Consider the following 19,112-nt stretch of genomic DNA (forward strand, 5'->3'; position numbering starts at 1 on the left):
CATAAAGTAAGCAATTTTGTTTTGCAGTATTTCCTAGGCAATGGCTATTTTATGTTGCAAGGACACTATTAACAAATGTAAAATCCATGATGGTTCTAAGGAAACATTAACATTTGCATTGTTACGTATTTTCATGCGCCTTAAGCACTTCAGGGACATTAAGCAATCTGTTCTCATGTTTGGTCTATGCACACCTTTGGTTATATTGTTTTATTTATCACATCACCAAGCAGCAATTGTTCGTAAAACACTCAGCATCTGGAAAATCCTGTCCAAGTGAGTTTGTGTTCTAAAAGCATAAGGAACACCAGGTCGGGTTTAGAAAGGAAAAGAGATTTGCAGGTTATATTTACACCATTTAAAATACTTCTCCGGAATTTTATGAAACATGACTAGATTTCTGCAGCACAAGAAATCAGTGTTGGATTTGATTTCTGACATTCATTATTCTTTTTGCACTAAATGTAAGACTGTATTAATCAGACCACTTGAACGTAGTTCTCACTGTCTACTGACTCATTTTCTTTCTGAGCAGCATTAGTTTACTGCTGACCCTCTTCTGTTGTCTGATTGGAGTATGCTTATGATTAAATCTCTACCCTTCAATCATTTTTTACAATTGTCATTTAAAAAAAAATTTAAAGTACAAATCAGCATTTTTGTGCAGGTTTTTTGGTATTAGGTGAGGCATAGCAGTTTGCTCCTGTGCTTAAGAGTTACTGTGTAATCATAAGTCTTGCAGAATGGCGCATACAGGCAGATGTTGATTTTTTTTTAAATCAGTGCCTGTTTTATTCTAATGTACATACCATGTCAGTTCCTCTATTTGCAGTTACCTTTTGACAAAAGTACTGTAACATAATCAGGGCTTTCTGACCTTCAGTTTGATTCAGAGCAACTAATTCTGAAAAGTGTTAAGTGTTGAATTTTAAAAGTTCTCGTGGAGTATCTTGGCAGCACGCTGTTTTAAGAGTTGGCCTCTTAAGTAAGCCATACTTTGTGGGACAACTGAAGGCTTCATAGATGCAAAGGAAATGCATTTTTAACCTACAATGTTTTATCTTTTAACTGCTCTTTGGAAAGGTAATCTAACTTTGAAAAATATATTCGAACACATTTTTCTTCTATGGTTTCAGTTGAGTTAATGGTGATGAAAAACTTCCACAATTTCTCTACAAATGTATATCAAAAATAGTGAAGGGGGCATAAAACTAGCATACATATGGCCAGAGCCATATGCTATTTTATTGTCTCAGTGTGGGACGGTGTCTGTAACTGGGGTAGCTTGATACACTGTGGCTTTTTTTTTTTTTTTTTTTAATATAGATCAGCACCCCTTCAGCATGCTGAAGGACTCCAACAGCTTTTTCAGAGCATTTTCCAGGAAGGCAGGATACCACCAATCACTTGGTCCCTGTGAGCTGGTGGATCGTGCTTATGCTCCTGAACACTGTGAAACAGGCTCCTCCCAGACCAGGTGTTTCTTATGAAGAGAAGGTATCTGTCAGGTGGAGGAGAATGCTTTATGTGAATATCGACAGAGGCACGCCAAAACTAAGTGCTGCTGAGGGGTGGTATCTCGACAGAGAAAGATGGGGATGGGCAGAGGGGTCTCTGCTCTCTTACTGAGACCAGAGGCAGGGAAAGCTGGTGCATAGCTCAGGGCCCAGCTATTTGCAGTGCTACAACTTCACTTCCCCACGTAAGAGAACATTTTCGAGTTCATGTCCTGCACCAGTGCCTGGAATAACCAGCTCAGAGACTTTAGAATCAACTCCTTTTTGGTGACCATTTCTTCCACGTCTCCTCTCCTCATGTCTTAACTTCCTGCTCTTTTCTCTGTCCCTACCAGCTCTGCAGTGCTACTTCTCGAATGAGAAGTCTCAGAACAGAGCAAAGTAGTGCTTGGGGCAAGTGTGCCTGCATTACAGGCACCTCTGTTCCAAACTGACTTTTTGTAAGTCCAGTCCCCAAATGGACTTTTTCTCCCCAGCTGTACCAGGCTCTAATGCTATGTTCTATATTTAGCTCTCTGGCTCCCAGGCCCAAACTGAGTCATTAAACTCTTACAGTAAAGGCTGACTCACGGATCCATGATAGCATGTGCACATCCATAAACTGGTCAGAGAATCTGAAGCTAAGGTACTGGTTTCTTCTACGGTATCACAATGTATGGCAGCAACCACTAAATGCGGCAGACATAGGACACTGAAGTTACATAAGGAGAAGTTATTTCATACCACAAGGAGAGACGAGAATGACAATTAACAGCCAGCGTTCTATAGCATGGAGAGTGTATGTAAAACCTTGCTTAACATTTAAGACAAATTTAATGAGTATCAAATCAATTTGCCATTCTATAGCCACCTTCCATTTGGAGAACAGATTCCTGTTAATCTACTCTGAGCAGAGCTCTCCTGTGCAGGCAAGCACTGTAGGCAAGGAACTACTGCAAGTTACCAGAAAGAGCCTCGTCTCCTTCTCCCACCAGTTTTGAAATTATTTTCAGGACCATTAGCTATGTGTCAGAGGCCAAGCACAGGCAGCCCCGGAGCTGAGGAGCTCCCACCCAAGAGGCGCAAGGTGGTCTCTCTGAAATACCTTGGTCTTCTCTTGCATAGGTCTTGATTGTACCACCCAATAAAGCACTCGTATTAACAGCTCAGGCCCAGTCATTCTCAACTGATAATTACATATAAGTAAAATAAATGCCAACAGCACTCGCCTCTTTCTGCAGCCTGTTACTGTTTCTTCCTAAAGATTAGCCCAGACAGACAGGTATCTCCTGCCTGGTTTGGGTGTCCTTTAGCACCTTCCTGCCCGAGGGGCAGGATCTTGGTCAGAAAGCAGGATTCAAAGCAAATAGCAGCCACAAAATGAAGCTCTGTCCTAAGGAGACAAGTATGGATCCTGCCTGTTTAAAATGCTTCGTTATCCTTCTCTCTAACATCTGCGAGAGTAAACAGCCTCAGGAAAAGATTGTAAAAATAAAAATAAATTTATGATTAAAATGGGAAATTTTTCTCCTCACTCAGAACATCCAGAGGTGTTTATCCTCTAAGTATATTAAATTCTAAATCATTTTAATCATTTTTTCATTTAAACATACTCCAATGGAGGAAAAGGAGATTCCTAAAATCAAGGAATTTTTCACCCCTGGCCCCAAAGTAAATCATCACAAAAATAAGGAAAGTATTGCCTGAGTGTCTTTCTCTCAGGATATCCTTTATCAAGGAAGATGTTTCCAGTCCTTTTTATAGTTCTGCTTAGGTGACTGCAGCTTCCTTAAGGGACTTGTGGAAGCACATTTCTCTTCTGGTGTCTTCTTGGTTAAATATTCTCTATCATGTGTAATCTCTTCTTTGTGTATAAAAATAAATATTCCATCGAAGGAGATTTATCTTGCTCCTATTCCCCAGGGCAGCACTCCATTTTGATACCTTTCTTGTGTTTTGCTTTAGTATTTGGCTTTTGTTTTGTTTGCCCTAAAATTCCTCCCTTTTTAAAATAGAGGACCCTAATGTTTTGGTGGTGGAGGAGGTTTTTGTTGTTGTTGTTGTTTTTGTTGTTGTTGTTTTCGGTTGGCTGTATGGGGGCAGGATCACTCACACCCATCTGTATAATCCAATGTTAATTATGCAGATGGACATTTAACTACTGCTAGGTTGGTGCATGCTGAACTAATGAATAAACTGAAGTACTTTTGCAGATCAGCATCAACAGAACAGCTAAAGACATCATTCCCAAGACACAGGTGAAATAGAAGTGTACCCAGTCATAACTGGTCTGTGAATATATTATGTTCCTTTGGTTGTTCCCTTCAAAAAAGTGACACATGATACATCCCAGCCTTAAGTTGCATGTTTCTTTTTGCTTAGCCTCCCATCCTGGATGGACTAACACCCTTGCACAGTTCCTACACTCACACTTCAGCTATCCACTGTTTGTATTGGTTTACCTTGTTCATCGAACAGCTTGCTAAGTGCAGGGGCCTCTCTAAATTAGGTATTTCTGAAGAGACTGCAGACGGCTTGCTGATACTATGTAAATGATATTCATTTCAAATGCACTGATAAATGCTTTTTCACATTTTTTAAACTGAAATTCTGAATTTCTCTGTAGGCTGATAATTAAATTTTAAGAGAGTCTGTTTTTTCTGTATCCTTTTAACTAAAAACTCAGGTTCTTCATAAGTATGCAGTAAAATGACAGTAATCTGCTGCTGAATAAAACTGCTTTTTGGAACTACAGTTTCTACATTTTGTAATCCCTGTGTAATCTCTGCTAAGCATAGAACTCATTCTTTAATATATATGCGACAAATGAGGTGAAAGGCTCCAAATCACTGTTATTCATGTAGTCTGCATCAGACTACTAGTTATTTTATTAGAATATATAATATACTTACTGTGATGCTGTAACTCCTGTTGCAGTTATTAGAAATAGCCCCAGAGCACTAGCCAATGTTATATGATACAGCATCGCTGAGAGCTATGTTCCTACTGTACTATACAATTTCAGAAAAAATAGCTCCAGAGAAAACCCATCTCTTCTCAGCAGGGACAGAAACCCTTAGGAGTACCCACAGGCTTTACATGTTTTTCAGAAAACAACAACAAACTCCAGTAATTATTGGGGTCTTCCTTCTAAAACTGATGCAGGAGCTAAAGTATCACCAAAGACGAGCTCATTGAAGCATGGGAATTCATCTCTGGCGGTAATTGCCGCTCAGTTTTCAGACAGCAGCTAAAGATGCTGCTCGGGGTAGCCTGCGATACTTTAATGAGGAAAAAATTCTGCCATATCTTGTATATTGGCAATGTGCAGATTATGAATAGCGTTAACATGATACAGTCCCCAAACTATACAGTTCAGTGTCTCCACAGCGTCTCTGAGCCTCTTTCCAGATAGAGAAGGGCACTGCAAGCATAACCAAAGGCTGGTGCTGGTGCAGTGAGACCCTTTTGCTAGAACTCATTTCTTTCTTTTGCCTTGATACTGTGACCAAAGTACCCCTCTTCATTTGCTCTAGCGCTGCCTCGTAGTTCTTCATGGGAGACTAAACACGAGTTCTTCAGCCAGGCAACTGCTGAAGAAGAGCATGCAAACACATGCTGTACTGGCGCATGTGAGCTTGCTTTTGCACTGTACCAGATAAAGACTCTCCCAGAGGCCTGCCAGCATTCAAGTGGAACTGTTCTGTTCTAAAGGACGACGTGTGGAAGCTAGATACCTCAACATAAACTAATAGATTCTAAATTGCTGCCTCGTACAGCCCTGCATCCTTACTCAGCTTCTTATTCTGTAATGGCAGGATCCTGGCCAGATTTAACAAAATGCAGCTTGAACTACTGCTACGTTGTAAATGAGAGTTGTATACGATTTTTTTTAACCTTTGAAAATTGAGCAATGAAGGGTTAAGAGAACACAGATTCCAGACTTAATCACAACACTTTCTTCTCACAAAGATTTAAATTGTATTCTGTATCTATTTGCAATTTGCAGAACAAACACAGGATATCCTAGAAAAATCAATATTTTCTCAATGAAGGTGGTTGTCCTCAGCTTGCCTCCAGGTAACAACATAAAAGGCTTTAAGGCCCTATCAATTAGCAGTACCGATAGCCAGTGCTTTTGATCAGGTAACCTGTTCGCAAAGCAGCTACACTGGGAATTCCCATTTGTAAGCGAGGTCTGTTGCCTTTGTATTGACCTACTATATAATGGATTGTAAAAGGTCATTTTTACGGGAGCAGAATTGGATAATCTTTTAGGAGATTACTGGCCGACCACTGCACGTTTTCTCTTTTCTCTTAAGAATTTGCTATAGGCCATAACATCTACTAGAATACTCCATGCAATCAGAGAGATTTTATTCAAATACATAATCAGAAAATGTCTTTTTTTTTTTTCTTTCAAAAGCTATCATCAATGCAGCTACAAACACCGAGACAGAAGCTGGTAACGTTTCTGCCCACTTCAGCCTAGACCACACCACTTCATTAGAGTGCTGAGAATTTGCTGGCACTGGAGAGGCCAAAGCACACATTCTCAAGGGACTGAAAGGAAAATGTTCCACAAATGCCAAGCTGGAACTTGGCACCGTGGTCACTCAGCAAATGAATGGCACTGTACATAATAAACAAGCAGAGAGAGGGAGCTTAAATTCTAAATACCCTCTTGAGAAAAGCTAGAAAACAGTTCCTAGGAACAGTGAACAAAAGCCATCAGAAAAGTAAGACATTGATTTTTGTCATGAATGACTTATGATTATGGCTATGTGGTTGGAAAGGAATGGAGGATTCTGCAGTACAAAGCACTGCATTCTTTAATATCTTGTGTGAGATTTCATTTACACTCATCGGATAAAGCAGTGTCACATTTGTTAGATTTGTTGGGCTCAAATATTATACTTTACACATTTATCCAATTATCTTTCTGTTTCACTAAGTCCTTAGATGACATTAATGTGCCATCGACTAATAAATGCTCCTTTTAGTTCCATGTATATCTGTGCAGAGGAAAACACGGCTTAGGATAGACATAAATTTCCTACTCGAATGACTTGCTTCAAAATGAAACAGATCAAACTACAATTTTGTTTCTGCATTTCCCGTATTTTTATTATGCAACACCCAAACACTAAAAATAAGAAATGTATGGCACAGAGCTTAGGCTGCCAGCTGGCTACCTGACAAATGAACAGATTAAGCAAGGTAGCAGGATCTCTGATCCAGCAGATGAGCAACATTTATTTTGCCTCCTGCATATTAACACAGCTAAGATTCCACAGCTAAGGGAATCTGCCATAACCCACTTGCACTTTGGTTCTCCATTGCATAGCACTCGGTATATTCACCAATCTGTTAAACCATCCCATCCTCTCACTAGCTTTCATGCTCACCATCCATTACCAAATCAAGGGTTCTTGTGCTATTAGAAAAGCTTTCAAAACCTTATTCTGTATAGAAACAGGAGTCAGCCTCCTCAGACACCAAAATTTAGCCTTGTTCTTTATCTCAGAAAGGCTTTAGTCCACATCCAGCCCCGTTTTCTTAAAATAAAAACAAAGATTAACAGAAGGTGGAAAAGACAGGCATCTTCAGTCCACCAGAGGAATCCGAGACCAAGTTTGTCTTCTGCTTTCTCTTGCACTTACTTGACGCTTAAAAGAAAGCCAGTTGTGCAGTTAGGCCCAGATCCAGAAAAACACATAAACATGTGATTTATATATATGAACAGGACCATTGTGAAAGGTGTTGGCTCTTTCCCAATATTTGCTATCAGTCTTTTCTCTGCTGTTGCTACGTTTTTTCCCATTACTGCATGTTTTCCTCTCTGTTGATTCCAAGACTTGTCTGTAAATTCAAAATGGGGTGCAAGCTATTTATATGATCACCCTCGGGTCTCAGAGGATAAGGTTCTCAGAAGATATGGGGCATAGCACATACATACAACCTTGTTTGAAATAAGATGTCAGAAAATTCTCAGCACTGCTTTGCATCTCAAGCAATCGGCACAGGTCAGAACAACTACTCAGCCTGCTTGCTTGGTCAGCTTGCAGTGTTAGGAAGATCATCTTGGTAGTTACTTAGGGAAATATCACTGCATGTCTCAGCAGAATTAGTAAGGATGTGTGAATTGTAATACAGTTGGGACTTTATGTATTAAATAATCTAAAACTAAACTACTTAAAAATAAATAGTGTGGATTCTATGGTATGATGAACCTTTTAATATTCGTTCATCTTTGAGCAGTGGTGCGTACTTGGAGGAAAAATCTTTTGGATTTTTTTGGAAAAATCTTGGAGGAAAAATGTTTCTAACAGTCTCACAAGCAAAATAAACATTTAGGGCTAGATATGAACTGAGACCTATCATTAACATAAATTCTGGCAACATTTTCATATAATCAAATCATCTCAATTATCCTACTTGAGGCTTAGGAATTTCTGTTGTAGATTCCCACATATTGAACCAGTCATTTAAAAATACTGATGTGATATTTACTTTAAAATGCCAGACATGAACACTTTGCAGATGTATCTGGCACAGTGCATCTTCACAGTGAATGATCTGATCAGAAACACTGATGCTGAGGAAGCACTCTTCATCATAAACTTCCATAAACTCTAATGGGAGATAACAGCATACCTCAGGGAGGTGTTCAAAATCTTGCAGTCAAAGTTCTGATAAACCCATCACATCCAAGATAAAACACAGCAGAGAGTTTTCTGAGATTAAAATCAGAAAGGAAAGTTTAAAGAGCAAATTTAAAAAATCAGTATTGAATTAGTGACTTGTAACGCATGCAACACCATCAGCCTGGTTTGCAGAGAAAGGTGTAATGGTTTTTGAGAGAATTTTTGCCTCAGCAGGACCTTACATGGTAAAAGACAAGAAGCTGATCTTACTGGGAAGGTATATTCAGTGTTGTTGTCCTATTAAAATGAAGTCTTAGTTGCTTAAGCCCTAAAAAAAAAAAAAAAAAAAAAAAAAAAAAAGACTATGCTTTTGTGTTAAAACTCATTCTAGTTGAATCTTAAATCTGCCTCTGTTATAGTGCTGACAATTTACCAAACGTTTCTAGGTAACAGAAAGAAAATAGCAGAAAGTAAACAATTCAGATATGCTAATAAAGAACAAACCGATACAGACACAAAAATAAAACCTATTCTAGTAGGCACTCCTCACTTTTAAGCAACTCCTTTTGTTTCATGCATAACCAGGGGGAAGTACAGCGTCTCACAAAACAAGGGGCAGTGCTTGTCCGAGAGTTTCTTGGTGGTGTTATTTTCACAAAGGATCCTCCTGTTTCTTCTCAACCCTTCAGCAGACAATTGCTTCCAACATCAGTCAACCTGTGGTGACCACCACAGAGTCTCCAGAGACTTTGTAAAGTCACTGAGGCTGGCTCTGAAGGCCTCCCTCCATTACACATACCTCTGCCACCTATGGTGGGGGTTAGATATTTCCCTATTACCGCTCTTGTGTGGTCTCCATACTGGGAAGCATGGAGTCGGGTTTTTGTGTCTGACACGTGTATTTTTTTACTGCTGTGGCAAACTAGAGGTGCTGAAATTGCAGTTCATGCCAGGCAGGAGTAGTTGCTGACTGTAGCAAACTCCTCCTGGGCCACCCAGAGTCCAAGAACGCTCTCCATTTTTTTCTGGTTGTCAGTGAGCTCTACCATCAGCTCTAACCTGCCACTAGAAAACCCTCCTTCCCTTCTAGGCCCCAGTAATTACACTCTTTCCACCAGAATCATGCAGCTGTTCCCCTTTGGATACACTGCAGAACACAAAGCACTTGCTCCAGTGCTGCAGATGCCCCCCAGTTATGGGTCTGATGGCTCTAGAAACACTGCCCTGCTGGGTGTGGAATGCCTTATCACCCAGCTACTGGGAGAGCACTCTTGCTACAGAACAAGGTAAAGAAAGATGCAAATAAAAGCCTCTTTCTACCTACACTAAGTTTAAATCACAAAGGTTTCTTTCTCTCTCCTTCCTGGTGCAGCTGAAGAGTTGCAGATGCCCTGACAAAAGGTTGCCTCTTCGGGTGACTCCCACACGCAGCTGATGATCACCACTGAATAAATACCCTGCTGGGGACTGATAACCTCTATAAGCCAGCTCCTATTTAAAATTCTGCTAGGGGTCCATAAAACTTATTTTGTTTCCTCCTTATCCAGTATGTCAGGTGACCATTTCCACTTTGTTAAACTAAGAACCATTTCACTCCCCTGGAGTTGAAAAACATCACTTTGCTAGTTGAGGTACTGGGTTCTGTGCTTGACTGGCTAATTAACAACAACTGCTATCAACAAGGGGTAAAACTCTTCCCGTGTCCCTACTGACGAATCAGTGCATGTTTCAGTTCAAAGCATTTCCCTCATGAACATTATAGGCCATAATACATTTCTAAATTTGTTTTTAAGAAGTTTTATGTGGCTAATTACTAGCTCTGTACTGCATCCATGATGATAACGTCATCACTTTGGGCTGGCAGCTGGTTTGGGATGATCAATCCCCATCATCCGTCCTCAAACCATCTTGTAAACTGCCTGCACTACTAATAGGCACACTGTCTTGGGATACAGGAAGGCATTTTTCAGGTGGCTGGATTTAAATTTCACTTCTCAAACTGCTTCGCTCTTGCTCAACTTAATGCATGTTGAAAATGAGTTAAGCTAAAAATGAGAAAGTCATGCTAATTATGGAATAAAAATATCCACATATGGAGTTACTCAGGAATAGCTGTTCTTGAACAATGTCACGTAAACAAGCCTAGGACATATTTTGAAGGTTTTTTTTACAATTATGACAAATAAGGTCTTGCAACTTTTTTTTCCTCTACTTTTTTTTTTTTTTAATTTAAACAAAAATTCTCTGGCACAAAACTTAATTCAGAGTAATTGTTCAGAAAGTTCATTAGTATTTATATCTCGGAGTTCTATCCCAAATTTCTAGCAAAAGATACCCGTTACAATGCAACTAGAAGCCCGGAGTAGTTTTTCACATTCCTAAGAGCAGAGAAAGCGATACAACTTAAATGGCAGCAGAGGAAGGACTGAGTCAGCACACAATGGGAACAAGATGCTGGTTGCTGATGTTAGCTCGGTGACTCAGGCACCATGGCAGGATTTCCTTCCGTCTGAAAATTCTTTAATTGGAATGGATGATGAGGCATCTGTTCCCTCGCGTTTGGACTCAACACAGCCCTCTATGGAAAGACACGACTGTTTTGGGAAACAGACAATGGAAAATCTTTTTGACAAAGTACAAAAGGCCAACAAACAGCAGAGCCAAATCCATTCCTGACATCCATAACTAACTTCAGTGGCACTGTGGCAGAGATTATTATAGCCTCTGCGTTAGACGCTCTGCTACAACCTGCTACAAGCTAATTTCACCAGCCTGTTTCACAGAAGCAGCTAGCAGTTAAGACATCTGCCTATAGGTTAATGTTCCACTTCTTACAGAAGAATGTTGTTAATGTTTTTCTTAGGACGACGTTTGGTTCTTTAACCTTCCCCCTCTTTCCCTGGCACTTCACAAAATCTGTTTGTGCAAGTAACTCACAGACTTATATTGCTGCAGTGGAAAAACAGGAAAGATGTTCTGACAGATAACTCACAGCCTGTACTCTCCATACCACGGCATGTGTGTGGAGAGTAGGACAGGGTAGAGAGCGGGGCAGGCATCTTAGAAAGCAGTAAGGAGCACTGAAACATTTCCAATGTAAGTTTAGGGCCTGCTTGTCAGATACTTTTATTAAAGGAAGAAAGTTTTAACCTCCACGCAGTCATACTCCAGTGACAAACTAACCACATTTAAGGAGGAAAAGCTCCATACACATACGGTACCTACATACAAACACAGAAGAAGGGAATAGTTCTTCCGTAAGAGCTGCCGTCCATTACCTTCAGCACTCTGCAGTGCTGACTTGGCTAGACACCGAAGCAGCAGCCACCAAGCTCAGAAATCACTGACCTTATATTTTGTCCAGAAGTCTGAACCATTTTGAGGGGAGGTAAGATGCTGCCATTCCCTCAGGTTCTAAGGAGTCAAGAATCCACACACATATGTTACGAGGCCACCTACCAGAGACTACAAAATCACCTCCCTGAGATGAGCAGAAGTGCCTATAGTAAAGCTACGTTGTACCTCACTGCATGGAAATACGAAAATTTTGCATTCTAATGAGGTCTTGCACTGAAACTTGACAGTAAAAAAGGGGGGACAGTGTCTTAAAAGACACATTTACGGACCGATTTGCTTTATGTTACTTTTGTTCTGAAGTTAGCGATACTCTTTGGAAACAGTATTCAAGTTTGTGAGAAGTGTAGGTAATGACATAGTGTTTCCCCAAATTTATTGGAGGCTGCTATAAGCACAAAGTGTAACAGATACATGTATTATTCGGGATCCTTAAGTCATAATCCTACAGATAAAGTTTTCTGAAAACTCCTGAGAAAGCCTAATTTTAGTCATTTTTCCAGTAAAAAGAGGTAAAATAGAAAGCAAAGAATGGAAGTAGTAACAGAACCATGTATATTTTTACATCACTACTATTACAAATACACAGAGGGATTAGACTGCATGGGATTTCAAGCAGGACAGGATCTTCACAATATTGTCCTCCCCAAGCTCCATTAGGAGTTAATGACGCCTCAGGCAGCATTATCTCCTGCAAATTTCTTTCTGCCACTGCTTCTTCACAACTACAGCAACATCACGGCTCTGCCCAGCCCATGCTATTAGGGGAAGGGATCTGCAACAGAAGCCGAAAAGCACCAATTCCACGGGGACATCTTACTGATCCGCACATTGCTTGACTCCATTAACCACATATCTGGGATTCCCAGCCTTTAACATTCCCACGCAGTGCTCCATCTTCCCTAAAGCTTGGAGAGGACAGCAAATGTCAGCTGAGCCTCCTGAAACCTCCAGCTTTGCTTCCCTTCCTGTGGGATGTGGTTTCAGGGGTACGATGATACATGTCTTTGCATACACCTCTAATTGCGCTTAGATTCGTTCTGTCAGCAAAATATTAGGCTTATCAGACTAAATGGGTGAGAAAACTTTGCAGAATTAATGGAAGCACTCAACCTCTTCTAATTATAAACTGCATTAAACTTTTATGAGAGAAACCATACAAAAATGCTTTGCTTTCAGGGCATTCTAAAAGCAGCTCCTTTCACTTGGTCAGTTGAACTGATCAGGCAAACAGAGACTTAACCCAGCAAAGTAAAAATATTCAAACAAGGGTGAAATCCCACATTAATCTCTAAGCAGAACAAAAACAAAGGCAAAAGCTGATTACTGACTCTGAGAGGTAATAAAGAACATGCTGCTGTTTCATAAAAAAATCTAATTCTAAAGCTAAAGGGTTGTTCTAAGGCACTACTTCCAAGCACGTATATTTGTCTTCTGCTCATTTTATTTATCTGCCTTTGATGCATCAGCTGATGATGATTTTTATTTATATTACTCCATTTATTTATGCAGCCCAGCTCAGATCCATGTCCCTGCTGTGCAGTACAAACATGTACATAATAAAACATCAACTCTGTTCCAGAAAACAAAGAACTTGAGGGCTAAAAGGGCAAGGCAATAAAATTGGAAGAAGACTCAGAACACCATTTCACATGTGGGGAACGGAGGCACAAGGCTATGATCTTCCACTGGTAAATGGCAGGGATGATTTGTCACTGATACACACAGGGACAGAGTGGCATTTTACATAGCATACCCAAAGGGATATGGAACATCCATGTCAGAGGGGAGGCCTGAACCCCAATCTGCTGCACACCATTAAGAGATGCTGCCACTCTTTCTTTAACTGTTGACCAGCACAAAATACTTCCTACACATTCCACATACACTGCATTAGAGTATGTAATGTAATGTAGGATTTATAATACAGTATTTACACAGTCTCTAATGTACAATATGCATTACACTGACATCAATAAAAAGCAACCTCAAAGCCAGTGTTTTTAATGGCTGTCTGGTATTTATTAGAAAAAACAGTATGTTTTCTTTTCAGTATACCTAGTAACTTGGAAGTCTCAGTACCTGCTGGTTCAATTTTAAGAAAGACAATTTGCTGTTGCTGAACTGTGACAGACTCTGGTAGGTTGATGCCTGGGCAGCCACCCCTTCAGATCTGTGATTTCACCTTTTGAGAAACAGGAACTGTGCACAGTAAAAGAGAATATGGGCTCAAACAATCTGACCTCCATCCTCCAGTCTGGTACTTAGAGAAGTGACTTTAGAGTCAAGAGGTGGCCTACTTTGCCAGCAGCTGGGCAAACCTTTTCTCAAGTTTCTCCATCAGCAGTTATTAAAGAAAGACAGTTATTGCAAGGATATGATAAAGACGAGACCTGACTGGAAAACATAAGTTTGCCTAACCAAAGACTGTGGTATTTCAAATTGGGAAGAAGCCATTCAAATTTTTGAAAAATCTACACACATTATTTAAAAGGGAATAAAACCCAAACAAAATGCATTTCTGCTCCATCAAAATATTTTGATTCAATTTTAGGTCTTGTTATTATACAGTAAATAGCAAGAAAGCAATTGAAATGGTATCGTTTCAAACAATCAAAACAAAACAAAACAAAACATTATTCTAAATGTGCTAAAACTTAAGTCAAATGCTTTTTCATCGGTTTGCTTGTTTTCAAAATGAACATGGGCAAAACTAATCTTTCAAAGCCCTTCGAAGTCAGTATCACTCCAATGTCTTCCCAACCAGCATAATAAAATGCCTACTTTTGTGTAATTCTTTGAGATCTGCAAGTAAGAGCTGATATATGCAAGTAGTGAATAAGAGTAATTACTACTGTAGCTAACAGGTTTTATACTTTTTTGAGCAAAGCTATATTCATAGCTATAAAAGGAGAATGCCAGAAAAGCTGGGCTGACTTCTCTTGTGTGAGGTGATTGCCAAACTGAGCTGGTTACAATAAACACTACATTAACTTCTGCCAGTCTGAATCAAGACCTTTCAGGACATTTTGTCCTTACTTTTATCTGTCCTTCCTACTGAGCTTTTTCTGTGGAAAATATTAATTTGTTGTTTGCATCAATGTATAAACAGCAGCAATAATTTCAAGGGATATACTGAAGATTCAGATAGTATTTTGGAATTACTTATCTAGGCTTACAGTGCTAGATACATTTCTAAAAAGATATATGAAGTCTCAAAAGGAAATGGGGTAGTCAGTGCAGAAATTATTTAGAGGATCTTAGGCTGCAGCAGAAACTCAGTCTTGTTAGTCATACTGTTTTCTTCATTAATATTCCCTCTTTTACTCACCTATCTTGATGGAAACAGTGCTTAAAATGAAAAGAGCTGCTTCCTTATTGCAGACTTGGCAGTATTAGGTACAGCCTGAATTCAGCGTTGCTGGAGCATGCATAACTCCACTGAGGACAAACAAACTATACCACTTAGCGATTCTTTCCTGCAAGCTTTATCAACTAGCTTTGGCAGCCTCTCTGTATGGATTAAAGCTGCTGGCAATGCAACATTTAAGAAAGAAAGCTTATTCTTATGCCCTGCAGAAAATGGCTTTGCCCGATTTGTCTATGTGCTTATGCTCTGTGTTAGCATATAGGGTTTCATGCTTCACAGTTAGTCTTCAGCAGCAGCTGCAACTACAGATAAAGGCTAACCTTGCTCAGGAAGAAAGGCTATAGAATACCAGCTGATATAGTATACATGTATACATCTTAACGAACAATTCAGACATTTCCAAGGCTATTTGAATGGACAAGCACACAACTTGCGCATCACCACTCTATCCAAGCGAAGTACAGCGCACTGAATTGGAATTCAGAAAACCTGAGCTCTGTAACTTGTCCAGCAAATGGACTGAACTTCTCTCCATCTTGGAGCCACCATCCATGAAACATAAAAAGATGATCTATCAATGAAACGTGTCATGTAAAAGTAGGTACGGTATTGTTACCATAGATAGTACTGACATGGTTTTGAAGTTTGTTTGCTAAGAGGACTTAGGTCCAAACTACAAAGCTTCTTTTTTCTGAAGAAGTTCCTAAAACAGAGGCACAGAAAGACAACACTTTTTTTTTTTTTCCTTTGCTCATCAAATAGCCATATGAAAACACAAGAGGGACATCACACTGTGACTGGAGATTATGTACATAATTCAGTGTCTTTATGTACTAGATTTTCTCCTGGAACTGAGGCATGGAATACCAAGGGACAAACAGGTGTCATCATGTCACAGAGAAAGCACCTCAGATACTAACTTAGATTCTGCCTGCATTAAGACAGCAAAAGTTTATCCCAATTTCACATGCTCATATAAATATATAATTAGTAATGGAATGGGCAAAGATTGAAAAAAGATCAATCCATTAAATACAAGAGTTTTTATGTAATTCAGACAGTACAATACCATCAACAGAAGGCACTTCTATTTTAACCACAGAAAAAATGTAATTTTCTTCTACATCCAAGTTTTATAGTTTTAACCAAGCCAGTAAAATCTATTTTTATATGCATAAAAGAATTACATAAACAAATAAGTGTTATTTAAGGACTGCTCCTACACTTTTAACATTCCTGTGACTGCAGTCAAGAACTGTAGAAATTGCCAATCCCGGGAATTGGGATTTAGAAGGGAACAAAACATCCTTTATAAAGAAGTCAGTGGTAAAAGCAGATGGACTTGTTCTGAAGAGGGTTTTGGTATGTGCCCTATGAAAATTATACACCCCACCATTTCCAGCTGCAGTGAGTCAGATCTGAGAACTGGGCAAGGCGGACTCCACAGAGTGAAAAATGACTCACCAGAATCTGTTTAGACTGAGCTCCCTAGTCCTAACAAGAAACAAGAGCAAGGGAGATATGGGGCTGATCTGATGAAGAAACATTTGCCCCAGTGTGGAGACTTTTTCCTAGTCCTTTATCATCTGCCTTAGTTGATAACTTCTTCTCTGCATGTGGAATTGCAAGATGAGGCTTTCTGACCTCGCTGAAAGAGCAGGTGCTTACAGGGGAGGACAGCAATGATCAAAATGCAAGGGAAGAAAATACAGATAAAATGAAGGGCAAAGCTCACCAGCAAAATTAGCAATTACTTAATGGCCTTAGTGAAGGCCTGACTTAGAGAGAAGAGTATCATATGTGGCAACTATTTGTAATTAGCACTGTTTTATTCTGTATGTGACCCTCTTGACTCAAAGCCAGAACTCCCCTCACTGTGCTGCAGTCACAGATGCCCAAGGCTGGCCCTACGTTTCTGTCCCCAGCTCAACTGAGATAACATGAAAAAGCTAATTCAGCTTGGAAGTATGAAGTGTCTTTCCAGAAATGCCCTCAAGGACAAGAGCCCTTCGAAGTAGCTATCAAAGCACCCAAACCTAAGGAAGGAGTCCTTAGGGTGGCCCTAGCAGGACCACAGAGCAGGACTGACGATGGACTAAGAAGCAGAGGACATCATCATACCCTATGCTCTGGAATAACGTGGACCAACTTCTGTAGAAGGAATACCCAAACACACGGGCTCCTTTTCGCTCTGCCGCTGCTGGGAGGGGAGCCTCCTGGAGGGACTCGTGCCCAGGTGGGCCTTCGGCTAAGGGCTGCCCTGCGCAGAGCCAAGTTGGCTCCGACAGCCGCCGCGGTGAGTCAGCACCGGGCCGCCCCCAGCAGCAGAAACAAAAGGTTCGCTCCTTCCCAGGATAAGCTCCTGGCACAAACCTAGTAATCCCTGGGGATTTAACCAGTCACCGGGAACACGAAGTGCGTACTTCTCACTACTTATGCAAGAACTGTTTTTCACATTTATATAAGGTTTCCATCCTATTCTAGGTGCATAAAGAGGTGGGAGTTATATTTAATTTAATTTAAAATAGCACAGGGCAAATGAGTATCTCACAATGGGATGTGGAGCTTTCCTCATAATCTTTTTTTTTTTTTTTTTAATACCTTCATCTTGATGCAATCTCACTTCTCTTGTATCCCCAATGATATTTCTTTCCAGGGACTTTACGAGTCCTTCTCTTACTTCTTGATGGGAATGCTCTGACAGTACCTAGAAGAGGAAATTCTTCCCTGATTGAAAAGGGAATCAAAGCAACCCTGTCAATCAGCTTAGCAGCAGAATATTAGTGAGGGGCCTCCACAGGCCCATGAAGTCATTTTCTGCAATGATCCCTGCCCTTCTGAGAAAAACTGCACATTTCAAGCCGCCACTCACCTCTAGCTACACCCAGCATCAACCTTGAAACACACCTGTTTTCAATAGATATACTAAATATATTTATTTTTTATGGTTGGTTGTTTTTTGTTTGCTTGTTTGTTTCTCTGAAGCAGTCCAAAATTATTTATACATTGCTTGCAGGGTTGATACGCACTTCACTACATTATCAGCATTAACCATTCTACTTGAATTTCCTGTTGTTTAACAGCATCCTAGCTGATTTAAAAAAGGGAAAAGAGCACACCAAGTGCCTCTGCAGAAGACTGCCTTCCCCCACTGAAACTGTAAGCAGAGACCTGTCAATCTCCAGACTGCTCTAAAGGCGTTCACACAGACCGTGCCTGAGGAGAGCAGAGGTCTGAAATGGAAATGGTTCTCACTGTTTAAGCTAGTTCATCCAGCATTTCTCCCCTTGTTCAGAAATCACTTTGTTCAGAGATCACTTACAGTGCTTTTTAAAATCACAGCTAAAATGGTTATAATGTCTCAGCTAATATTTGAGTTGAAACTGTGAGCCAACTGCAAAACTATAAATCCCCCCCCAATTAATTTATTATCCAGAAATATATATGGCTTTACAATCCAAGTGTATGACTGGTGTCATTGACAGTTATTTCTTATTTGTATCACCACAATAACTAGCAACCCTAAAAAAGGATCAGCTCTCTGCTATACAAAGAACCCTTCAAACACTGCATAAGAAGTGCTCAAAGAGTCAACAACCAAGCCAACAATTAATAAGCCATAACTTGAGCCAAAATCAGACCTGGTAGATAAACAAATTCACGTGACAGCTGGCAGAATATATTAACCATAAGAAATACAGCTGTCAGAAAACCAGACTCATTTGGAAAAGTAGTGTAATTTGAACTGATTTGGTATCAAGCAGGCACCCAGAGAAGGACCTCTCTTTGGGCTGGTATTTGCTTAATTGTTTTCTTATTTTCGCAGTCTTTTGAAACTAATGGGTAAATCACGTTGATTTTGCACTGCTGCCATACAAGAAATCATGCTTTTATTGCTCTCTCATGTGTTTCCCAAATAACTTATATCTCATGTTTAACTTCTTGCACATCACTGGTGAACTTTTCCCCTTGTTAATATTAAAAAAAATTATGAAGGCCATTCATTTTAAAGTCTATGAATCCATATTACTCATTTGTTTTTATAGGTGGTTGGTTATTAAATATTTTATTATGTACAACTTTTTTATTTTACATCACAGGAAATAAAAATGAATGAGGAATATGAGTGTAGTGATAACGGTTACAGACTATGTTTCAACTCTATTACTGTAGAAAAAACTTATTCTATTAGCTTTATAACAAGATGATGTCATTATTACTATGAAAAGAATGAATTTAGAAACA

At 39.8% G+C, this 19,112-nt stretch overlaps 1 pseudogene; it reads right to left on the minus strand.

Annotated features, from left to right (window-relative positions):
- Positions 1-19,112, minus strand: part of LOC121069292 — a 66,014-nt pseudogene that overhangs the window by 16,967 nt on the left and 29,935 nt on the right.

Source organism: Cygnus olor, chromosome 4 (genome assembly GCF_009769625.2).
Source record: "Cygnus olor isolate bCygOlo1 chromosome 4, bCygOlo1.pri.v2, whole genome shotgun sequence".
NCBI lineage: Eukaryota > Metazoa > Chordata > Aves > Anseriformes > Anatidae > Cygnus > Cygnus olor.